This window comes from Euprymna scolopes, unplaced genomic scaffold, assembly GCF_053919585.1.
Source record: "Euprymna scolopes isolate OS-2025 unplaced genomic scaffold, ASM5391958v1 sca139, whole genome shotgun sequence".
NCBI lineage: Eukaryota > Metazoa > Mollusca > Cephalopoda > Sepiida > Sepiolidae > Euprymna > Euprymna scolopes.
In genome coordinates, this window is record NW_027633146.1 from 7501 (window position 1) to 17500 (window position 10000).

Below are 10000 nucleotides of genomic sequence, written 5' to 3' on the forward strand. Positions count from 1 at the left end.
CGGGGGTGATGCGCCCGCGCGCAGCGCCTAAACTCGACGACAAAATAGGACTAGTTCAAGCCGCGGGATCTCACCGATGGGCGGAAGGAGGATATGGAAGCTGGCGCCCGGCAATTCCCCTTTTTGGATGATGCGCCGGTCCCCTCTCGGGGAGGAGGGAAAAACAACCGCACGTCAGCCACGAGCCTTCCCTCTCCTATCTCTCTCGGGAAGAGAGAAAAAAGGAAAAAGTTGCGGGCACCGCAGCAGCGACGGCGGAAGGCCGAAAACGCCGCGCCGGCGGGATCGGGCACGGCTCGGAGGCGGGTGAGGCGAGGAGAAGACGACGGCACGAGACCGACGACACCCCCCGACGACCCCCGGACGACTTTGCCACGACACCTCTCCCGATCGACGCCCTCCTACACGCTCTCTCGCTTTCGCTTCGCCTTCGGGGTTAGTCAGAGGTGGCCCCTACGACTCGCGAACGGCCAGGACTCCTCGGTCCGTGTTTCAAGACGGGTCGGGTGGGTTGCCGATGCACGTCGCTGACCCGGGGTGGCGGGCGGCTCGAGTAAAAAAGCGTCGCCGAGCGACCTCTCCGGAAACGGAAACGGGCGCGGGCGGGGTTGCCCCCGACAAGAACCCGAAACGTCGGCGAGGTGCGTGACGGCGAGGCCGCGCCAGTCCTATCCCGCCTCTCATCGCGCACGCGCCCGAGACGGTGGGGCGCCTAAGGAGCGACACACAGAGTGCGTCGCCCGCACGCGACTTCCGGCGGGATCAAAACGGACCGGCTCGCCACGTGTAACGGATCGTGTCAGATTTCCTCCGTTCCCGGCAGAAAGGGGCAGTTACGTTCGCGGGCCCGACGGCCGGTGGCCCCCGACTTCACAAGGTGGGAAGACGGGGGTTTTCAGGGTGATGAAACGCCTGCCGCCTACGGAAAAAAAACCCGCGTGTTCGACCTGCACGCCGGGAACGGGTCGCGACGACGGACCGGAGGGGAAGTGCGTCCGGTGCCGGCCGCGCGGAGGTCGCGCCGAAGCGCCCGCGCCATGATTACGCCGAGCGATGATGAAGGGGACGGGTGCAGCGGAGTCGCGCGCGGAGGGAGCAGGAGGAAAGAAGAAGCGGCGGCGACGGATGCGGCGGGTTAGGGCCCGGCGGCAGCAGCGATCGAGAGGACGAGTCCCCTCCGTCGCAGCCAACCGACGCAGCCACCTACCGACGCCGCGGTCGTCACCACGTTTCCCTTCCCGCTATCCACGCGGCCCGTCTCCTTCGTCGGCGACGCGGGCACAAAAGCTGGAACCGCGGGGAACGAGTCCCCCGCGGACACGACGAACGACGACCTGTGCCGCGACGGCCTCTCTTTCAAGAACACACATCGAGTTTGGGCTCGAGCCTAGGCAGCACCGGACTGAGTCCCCCCGCGATCGCGGTGAGCGGTCCCACCCGTTTACCCCTGGGCGGTTTCACGTTCTCTTGAACTCTCTCTCCAAAGTTCTTTTCAACTTTCCCTCACGGTACTTGTCGACTATCGGACTCGTCCCGGTATTTAGCCTTGGATGGAGCTTACCACCCGATTTGGGCTGCGTTCCCAAGCAACCCGACTCTCGGATCGAAGGCCGTCGCTCGCCGTCCGCACCGAATGGGCCTGGCACCCGCCGCGGGCGGCCCCGATCGAGGGAACTCCGAACTATGCGAGACGAAAACGAACGGCTGCCTTCGACCCATGCGCCACACGTCCCGAAGCCTTTTACTTGCGACGGGATTCGGCGTTGGGCTTCTCCCGGTTCACTCGCCGTTACTAAGGGAATCCCGGTTGGTTTCTTTTCCTCCGCTTAGCGATATGCTTAAGTTCAGCGGGTCGTCTCGTCCGAGCCGAGGGCGGCGGTTTTTAGTAGAGTGTGGTGTTTGGAGGAGAGGAATCTCGATCGGTACCCTCCGTGTGACGACGGCTGGCCGATATAGCGCCCGTCCGACCGAAAATGAAGAAGCCAACAATTAAAAAAAAGCCTGGGTCCTCCCCATCCGACGTTGCCTACGACGCGGCCACCTTTTTACGGTGCGACGGCCGTGCTCGTCGCGCTGCTCGAGGCGTCGCTGGAGAGACACCTTCATGAGGCAGAGAGCGAGACGAGCAGGCGGCGCTTACGTCGGCAGTCGGTTAGGTCGGTGCTTTTTTTTTGTTTTGTTCTCCCTTCGGCTGCTTTCGGACAGACTCCTCCTGCTCCTCCTCCACAGTGTTTCTTCACGCGGTCGAAAAGGGAAAAGACTCCGCGGTCTGCCAGCGGGAGACGAAGGAGGAGGCCGGAGAGGGTTTTAAAAAAAAAAAAGACATTGAAAGGAGTCAATTCTTTTTTTATTTTTCTTCCCCCTCGTCACTCGCTCCTGCGACGTCCCGGTTACCACCGTGCCGAGGACCGGGCGGGCACGGGGACGGCAAGATGTCGTTTCGTTAACGGAGAAAGACATGTAACGTTCCGCCTCTCGACCGGACGTGGCCCCGAGACAAGGGATCTCGGGGCCGCAATGTGCGTTCGAGGTGTCGATGTTCACTGAGTCCTGCAATTCGCATCAGTTCTCGCGGCTGGCCGCGCTCTTCATCGACGGACGAGCCGAGTGATCCCCCGTCCAGGGTTCAGCACTTGGGTTTTTTTATATTAGTTTTTGTTTATATAGATTTAGTAGTGTGCGAGGAGGTCTGTGCGAGGAGGCGTGACGGCATTGCAATGTCGCGAGTAGTTTGTTTTTAGCTAGCGGCGGTGGCACAGCGGCTGCAAAAAAACAAAAAACGATAAAGCGGCGACAAGGCAAAGAAGAAGCGGCCATCACTTGCGGTGGGCGAAAAAACAAACAGGTGGTAAGACGCGGAAGCAAGCAAGAAGAGCTGGGGCTTTAAAAACCTCCGCGTCACCACAAATCTATCTCTCGCTCCGCCTTTTATAGGTTTGTTTGCGCGCATTCGAGGCGTTGACGCCGACAGACAGAGGAGGTAGGCCGGAAAACAACAAACCAGTCTCGAACGGGAAAACGGTAATGATCCTTCCGCAGGTTCACCTACGGAAACCTTGTTACGACTTTTACTTCCTCTAAACGATCGGGTTCGGTCGTCTTCTCCAGGCATCGAACGCCGAGGCGTAGATGCACGAGTGTCGTGACGGACACGTCGCGCACTGCCCGGCGGCGTCGTCGGCCAGATCCGAGGACCTCACCGGACCGTTCGATCGGTAGTAGCGACGGGCGGTGTGTACAAAGGGCAGGGACGTGATCGACGCGGGCTGTTGACCCGCGCCTACCGGGAATTCCTCGTTCACGGGGTTGGTTACAGGCCCCGATCCCTATCACGGGAGGTGGTTCAGAGGTTTCCCAACCCTCTCGGGCCGGGGCGAAGTCCCCGCTGATACCTCCAGTGTAGCGCGCGTGCGGCCCCGGACATCTAAGGGCATCACAGACCTGTTATCGCTCCGCCTCGTGTGGCTTTCTGCCACCCGTCCCTCTAAGAAGTGCGTGAGAAAACCGACCCGGACCCGAGCGCCACGGAGGACGCCGAGCCCGCCGTAAAAATCACTGACATCGGCGCACTAGTTAGCAGGCCGGAGTCTCGTTCGTTATCGGAATCAACCAGACGGATCGCTCCACCAACTAAGAACGGCCATGCACCACCACCCACCGAATCGAGAAAGAGCTATCGATCTGTCAATCCTACCGGTGTCCGGACCGGGTGAGTTTTCCCGTGTTGAGTCAAATTAAGCCGCAGGCTCCACTCCTGGTGGTGCCCTTCCGTCAATTCCTTTAAGTTTCAGCTTTGCAACCATACTCCCCCCGGAACCGAACTCTGGTTTCCCGCAGGCTACCCGCCGGGTCATGGAAGCGAACGCCGGCGGATCGCCGGTCGGCATCGTTTACGGTCGGAACTACGACGGTATCTGATCGTCTTCGAACCTCCGACTTTCGCTCTTGATCGAGGAAAACGTGCTTGCCACACGCCATCGCTGCAGTTCGTCTTGCGACGATCCAAGAATTTCACCTCTAACGTCGCAATACGAGTGGCCCCGACCGCTCCCTTCGATCATTGCCTCGCCGTAGACGGAGACCGACAGACGTAGACGAGGCCCTCTTCCATCATTCCATGCTTATCGTATGCAAGCTTGAACAGCCCGCTCTGAGCACTCTAATTTTTTCAAAGTGAACGTACCGGCCGCCGCGGACACTCGGTTAAGAGCACCCTTGGAGGAGAAACCGCCGACCGCAACACGCGCGCAGACAAGACACGAAGCAGGGACTCGGAGCGGACCGGGGGGTTCAAAAAAAAGAGGAACGCGCGGAAAGGGAGAGGGAGAGAAGCGCGGGGGTCAGAGTGCGGGGATGCGAATGAACGCACCCAAACACACACACGTAGCACCCCCCCGTTAGACTACTCCCGGAACCGAACCGACGACCACTTGTTTTTTTTTCCCGGATCCCGATCACGACCTCCTCGTCCACCTCGCCGGCAGGACCGCGTGGCGGGTATGCTAGCGGTTGACACCGGCGGAAAGGGCCGGGAATGCGAACGGACGACCAAAGTCAACGACGGACGATGGCGCCGCCGCCCCGGGGCCGCTTGCGCGACCACGAACCCGAGTTCGGACTACGAGCTTTTTAACCGCAACAACTTTAATATACGCTACCGGAGCTGGAATTACCGCGGCTGCTGGCACCAGACTTGCCCTCCGGTTGGTCCTCGTTAACGGATTTGAAGTGTACTCATTCCGATCGCGGGGCCTCGACAGAGTCCCGCGTCGTTATTTTTCGTCACTACCTCCCCGTGCCGGGAGTGGGTAATTTGCGCGCCTGCTGCCTTCCTTGGATGTGGTAGCCGTTTCGCATGCTCCCTCTCCGGAATCGAACCCCGATTCCCCGTTACCCGTAGTAACCACGGTAGGCACTTAACCGACCGTCGACAGTTGATAGGGCGGACCCTCGAGAGACCCGTCGCCGGGCGTGAAAGCTCGTGCGATCGACCAGTGAGTTATCCAGAGTCACCAAAGCGGAGCGCGCCGCCCTATGAGCCCCGCCACCGAACGGACCCGCGAGCGGGAACGCCGACGACGGGAGGACGGAATGACGCGCATCGGTCTCAGTCTAATATGTAGCGCCGCGACCCGGAACGGCCGACGCGGGTGCCAGCGCGCGAGGCGTGGCGACGACGGCGCGCCGACCGATCGCGGCCTGTGTCACATGTATTAGCTCTAGAATTGCCACAGTTATCCATCGCCTCCGAGGAGGAATACGGTCCCGAGGATTAGGTCCGGTTCCTGAGCCATTCGCGGTTTCGCCCGTTCTAATGCGTGGCGTGAACTTACACTTGCATGGCTTAAGCTTTGAGACAAGCATATGACTACTGGCAGGATCAACCAGGTATCGTTGGAATTTGGGACTTTGTTTCGACAGAACGACAGACCGACCGACCGACCGACCGACATAAGACAGACAACTACAACGACGGGCACGTGTTTATTTATTTTTCGAGGGGGTTCGCCGTCAGTAGAAGCGCGCTGCCCGCGCTGATGGCCTCTTTTTTGTTTCTCCCCTGACTTGGACCGAGACCGAGACTCAAAGAACGAAAGCGACCAACGTCGACAACAACAACGACAACGGCACCCTTGACAGCGATACATACGACAAACGACAAGCAGCACGACGGCAGTGCACACGGACATCGAGGGTCAAGGTGCAGACTGAACTCGCCGAGGTCGTCGTCATCGTGGTCGCCATCGATTCCGTCTCGTCGTCGTCGTCGTCAACGTCCACGTCACAGCCGGCCGAGAAGAGAGAACAGACGACAGCGTCGACAACAACAACATCGACAACGGCACCCTTGACAGCGATACATACGACAAACGACAAACAGCACGACGGCAGTGCACACGGACATCGGAGGTCAAGGTGCAGACTGGAATCGTCGAGGTCGTCGTCATCGTGGTCGCCATCGATGCCGTCTCGTCGTCGTCGTCGTCGTCTTCGTCGTCGTCGTCGTCGTCATCAACGTACCAACCGACCGAGACGAGAGAGCAAGCAACAACGTCGACAACAACAACGACAACGGCACCCTTGACAGCGATACATACGACAAACGACAAACAGCACGACGGCAGTGCACACGGACATCGGAGGTCAAGGTGCAGACTGAACTCGTCGAGGTCGTCGTCATCGTGGTCGCCATCGATGCCGTCTCGTCGTCGTCGTCGTCTCCGTCGTCGTCGTCGTCGTCGCCAACGTCAACGTCAACATCACAGCCGTCATCGGGGAGGAGCTGGACCAGGGCAGCGGCGGCGTAAATTTTCCCGTCACCTTCGTCGTCGCCTTCGTCGACCGACCGACCGACCGGCGTCGTGTTCGTGCTCGGAAAACCGAGGAGAGACAACGTGCACATGGCGCGTTCTCGCAAGCGGCTCCTCGGTCCGATTTTTTTGGGCGGCTTTTTCGAGCTTTTTTTTTTTTCTCACCCTTTCGTCCGTGCGACGGCGAACGTTAGGGGAAAAAAAAAAAAAAAAAAACGACAACAACGCGGCGGACCGGGCGAACAACATCGTCGACACACACGACATTGACGACCGGTCCCCCTTTTCACAATCGCATCGAGATAAAAACGAACGAGTCCGATTCGAGCACCGAGTCGCGAGCGGGAGGACTGTCGGTGCAAGTATCGATCACTGACGTGAGCGCTTCGCCGGACAGAGGATGGCTCATCCGGCAGCCGTGCAAATCGACGGTATGGGAAAACGAACAAGAAGAGCAACGACTTGATCGGCGGCTTGGGAACTGCGGACGGTGAAAAGGGTTAATCGACTGCGACCACGACTGCTCGATCGATCTTCTTTGGCGCTAACAAAGGTGGAGGTGGCGCAAGAAGGGACTAGCGCTATCACCGTCCACGTATCAGAAGATGCGGCGGCAGACGTCGACGCTTATGCGTTGTCGGACGAGAAGTCGCTGCAGCACGTGTACCGCGAGCGGGACGTCCAAGGTTTTGCCAGACGGAAAGAAATCGGGTGTCAGCGAACGTTCACACGGCTGTGAGATCGGACGCTGACAGGAGTAGGAGGCGGCAGGCAGGCGGCGGTTACGGCGGCGGCGCCTGCTGCTGCTCATCCTCCTGTTTGCTGCGGCGACTTCCAGGACGGGAGAGCATCGAACAACGTACGTATGGTTACAAGGGGATCAGGATCTACATAGTGCATCCCCCGCGGCTATTTTTGTTTGTTTGTTCGCTCGTTCGTTAATTCGTTCGTTCGTTCGTTCGTTCGTTACAATGTACGTTTTTCCGTTCGACGGCGGCAGAGAGCGGCGGCGTTTCTCCCTAATCCGGAGGATTTATCGGTCGCACAGCGATGGGTCGTTCGGCCGATCATCGAAAGATTCGCAGGTAGTGGTTGAATGGCAGAACGGCAGCAACAACAGCGGCGGCTGAGAGCGGCGAACGCTGAGGCGGAAGCAGAAGCTGCAGCAAACGTATCGGCTAAACATGGTGGACATAGATATGGCTGACGACGCGGGTACCACGACGACTATGGAACCAGGAAAAAGGAGCCGTTAGTTGTTCCAACATATCGTTCGACACGTCGAGCAGCCCTAGGTCCACGGAGAAGCACACACACGTACCACGTATTATAACCTAACGACGATGAGCGGGCGCACGGTTGGCAGGAACGAAGGCGGCGGATCAAAACAAGTTGGAGCGCGGCGACAGCGATAACGGTGACAGCCCTAGGCGGCGGAGATGCCACTTTCTGACGCCTTTGCGACAAGCCCGTAGAGACGTTCCGGACCACCACGAGGCAAAGAGTCGCTGCTCCGACGAACCGACACACCAAAGTGTGCTTCCTAACCGAACATGTTTTATAAAACTTTCAAACTGGAAAACCCCAGAAATGGTGTTGGTATTTGTCCAGACCCACCTCCGACACCTGAAAATGGTGGTCAAAAAAAACGTCGATTATACGAAGCGACATTTCTGGTCGGCGATTTTCCAGTTTTACGCCTACTGCCACATGGGGATGTCGGTAGGCGTCGCAAAGTGCCTTCTCGTAGGCTAGGCACACCAGGACTTTGTCATTTTTTTCCCCCTCGACATTCCTGGTCCGGTCTATTCCGATTTTACACCTACCGCCATGTGGGGGTGGCAGTAGGCGTCGAAAAGTGCCTTCTCGACCGCTAGCGACACCACTACTTTATCGAGCTCTGGAGGCCCGCACACCGACCCGGGGGCCGCGGAGTCGACCCCGGGGGCCTCCGCCTCTCGCCGCCGCTCACTTGGACGCCTTCCGCAACCTGTGGTCCCGCTCGGGGCCGCCGGGAGCCTCGCCGACCTGACCGGTGTCGGTAGGCGTCTGGAAGCGCCCGGCCGACCTGGGACGAGGTCCCCCTGGCCCCCGGGGGACACCCCTTAGTTGGATGGGGGTGCTGTCCCGGGCACACATGCAACCCGCGGCCGCCTACCGACAGCCCCCGTCGCTCGATCGCTACTCCTTTCCAACATATGTCGGAGAAGCCGGGCGGTTGTGAAACCCCAGAAATGGTGTTGGTATTCGTCCAGACCCACCTCCGACACCTGAAAATGGTGGTCAAAAAAAACGTCGATTATACGAAGCGACATTTCTGGTCGGCGATTTTCCAGTTTTGCGCCTACCGCCATGTGGGGGTGGCAGTAGGCGTCGAAAAGTGCCTTCTCGAACCGCTAGCGACACCACTACTTTATCGAGCTCTGGAGGCCCGCACACCGACCCGGGGGCCGCGGAGTCGACCCCGGGGGCCTCCGCCTCTCGCCGCCGCTCACTTGGACGCCTTCCGCAACCTGTGGTCCCGCTCGGGGCCGCCGGGAGCCTCGCCGACCTGACCGGTGTCGGTAGGCGTCTGGAAGCGCCCGGCCGACCTGGACGAGGTCCCCCTGGCCCCCGGGGGACACCCCTTAGTTGGATGGGGGTGCTGTCCCGGGCACACATGCAACCCGCGGCCGCCTACCGACAGCCCCCGTCGCTCGATCGCTACTCCTTTCCAACATATGTCGGAGAAGCCGGGGCGGTTGTGAAACCCCAGAAATGGTGTTGGTATTCGTCCAGACCCACCTCCGACACCTGAAAATGGTGGTCAAAAAAAACGTCGATTATACGAAGCGACATTTCTGGTCGGCGATTTTCCAGTTTTTGCGCCTACCGCCATGTGGGGGTGGCAGTAAGGCGTCGAAAAGTGCCTTCTCGACCGCTAGCGACACCACTACTTTATCGAGCTCTGGAGGCCCGCACACCGACCCGGGGGCCGCGGAGTCGACCCCGGGGGCCTCCGCCTCTCGCCGCCGCTCACTTGGACGCCTTCCGCAACCTGTGGTCCCGCTCGGGGCCGCCGGGAGCCTCGCCGACCTGACCGGTGTCGGTAGGCGTCTGGAAGCGCCCGGCCGACCTGGACGAGGTCCCCCTGGCCCCCGGGGGACACCCCTTAGTTGGATGGGGGTGCTGTCCCGGGCACACATGCAACCCGCGGCCGCCTACCGACAGCCCCCGTCGCTCGATCGCTACTCCTTTCCAACATATGTCGGAGAAGCCGGGGCGGTTGTGAAACCCCAGAAATGGTGTTGGTATTCGTCCAGACCCACCTCCGACACCTGAAAATGGTGGTCAAAAAAAACGTCGATTATACGAAGCGACATTTCTGGTCGGCGATTTTCCAGTTTTGCGCCTACCGCCATGTGGGGGTGGCAGTAGGCGTCGAAAAGTGCCTTCTCGACCGCTAGCGACACCACTACTTTATCGAGCTCTGGAGGCCCGCACACCGACCCGGGGGCCGCGGAGTCGACCCCGGGGGCCTCCGCCTCTCGCCGCCGCTCACTTGGACGCCTTCCGCAACCTGTGGTCCCGCTCGGGGCCGCCGGGAGCCTCGCCGACCTGACCGGTGTCGGTAGGCGTCAGTCAAACTTGCTTAAGAGGCAAAGCCTCCTCACACCTTAAGAGAGTCACAGTTAGTCCCGCCGTTTACC

General features: G+C 60.0%; 2 non-coding genes and 1 pseudogene across 2 annotated transcripts in view; all 3 read right to left on the bottom strand.

Moving 5' to 3' along the window:
- The window catches only part of LOC145273711 (large subunit ribosomal RNA), a 5727-nt gene extending 3852 nt beyond the window's left edge, over positions 1–1875 (bottom strand). Inside the window, exon 1 of the ribosomal RNA XR_013866498.1 lies at positions 1–1875. This exon is cut by the window's left edge and continues 3852 nt beyond it. This is a non-coding gene — a ribosomal RNA (large subunit ribosomal RNA).
- Positions 1876–2469: 594 nt separating this feature from the next.
- On the bottom strand, positions 2470–2627 carry LOC145273700 (5.8S ribosomal RNA). Its single transcript, XR_013866493.1, has one exon. It is a non-coding gene; the product is annotated as a 5.8S ribosomal RNA (ribosomal RNA).
- A 395-nt stretch (positions 2628–3022) lies between these two features.
- Positions 3023–5391, bottom strand: LOC145273705 (small subunit ribosomal RNA; annotated as a pseudogene).
- Positions 5392–10000: the final 4609 nt, after the last annotated feature.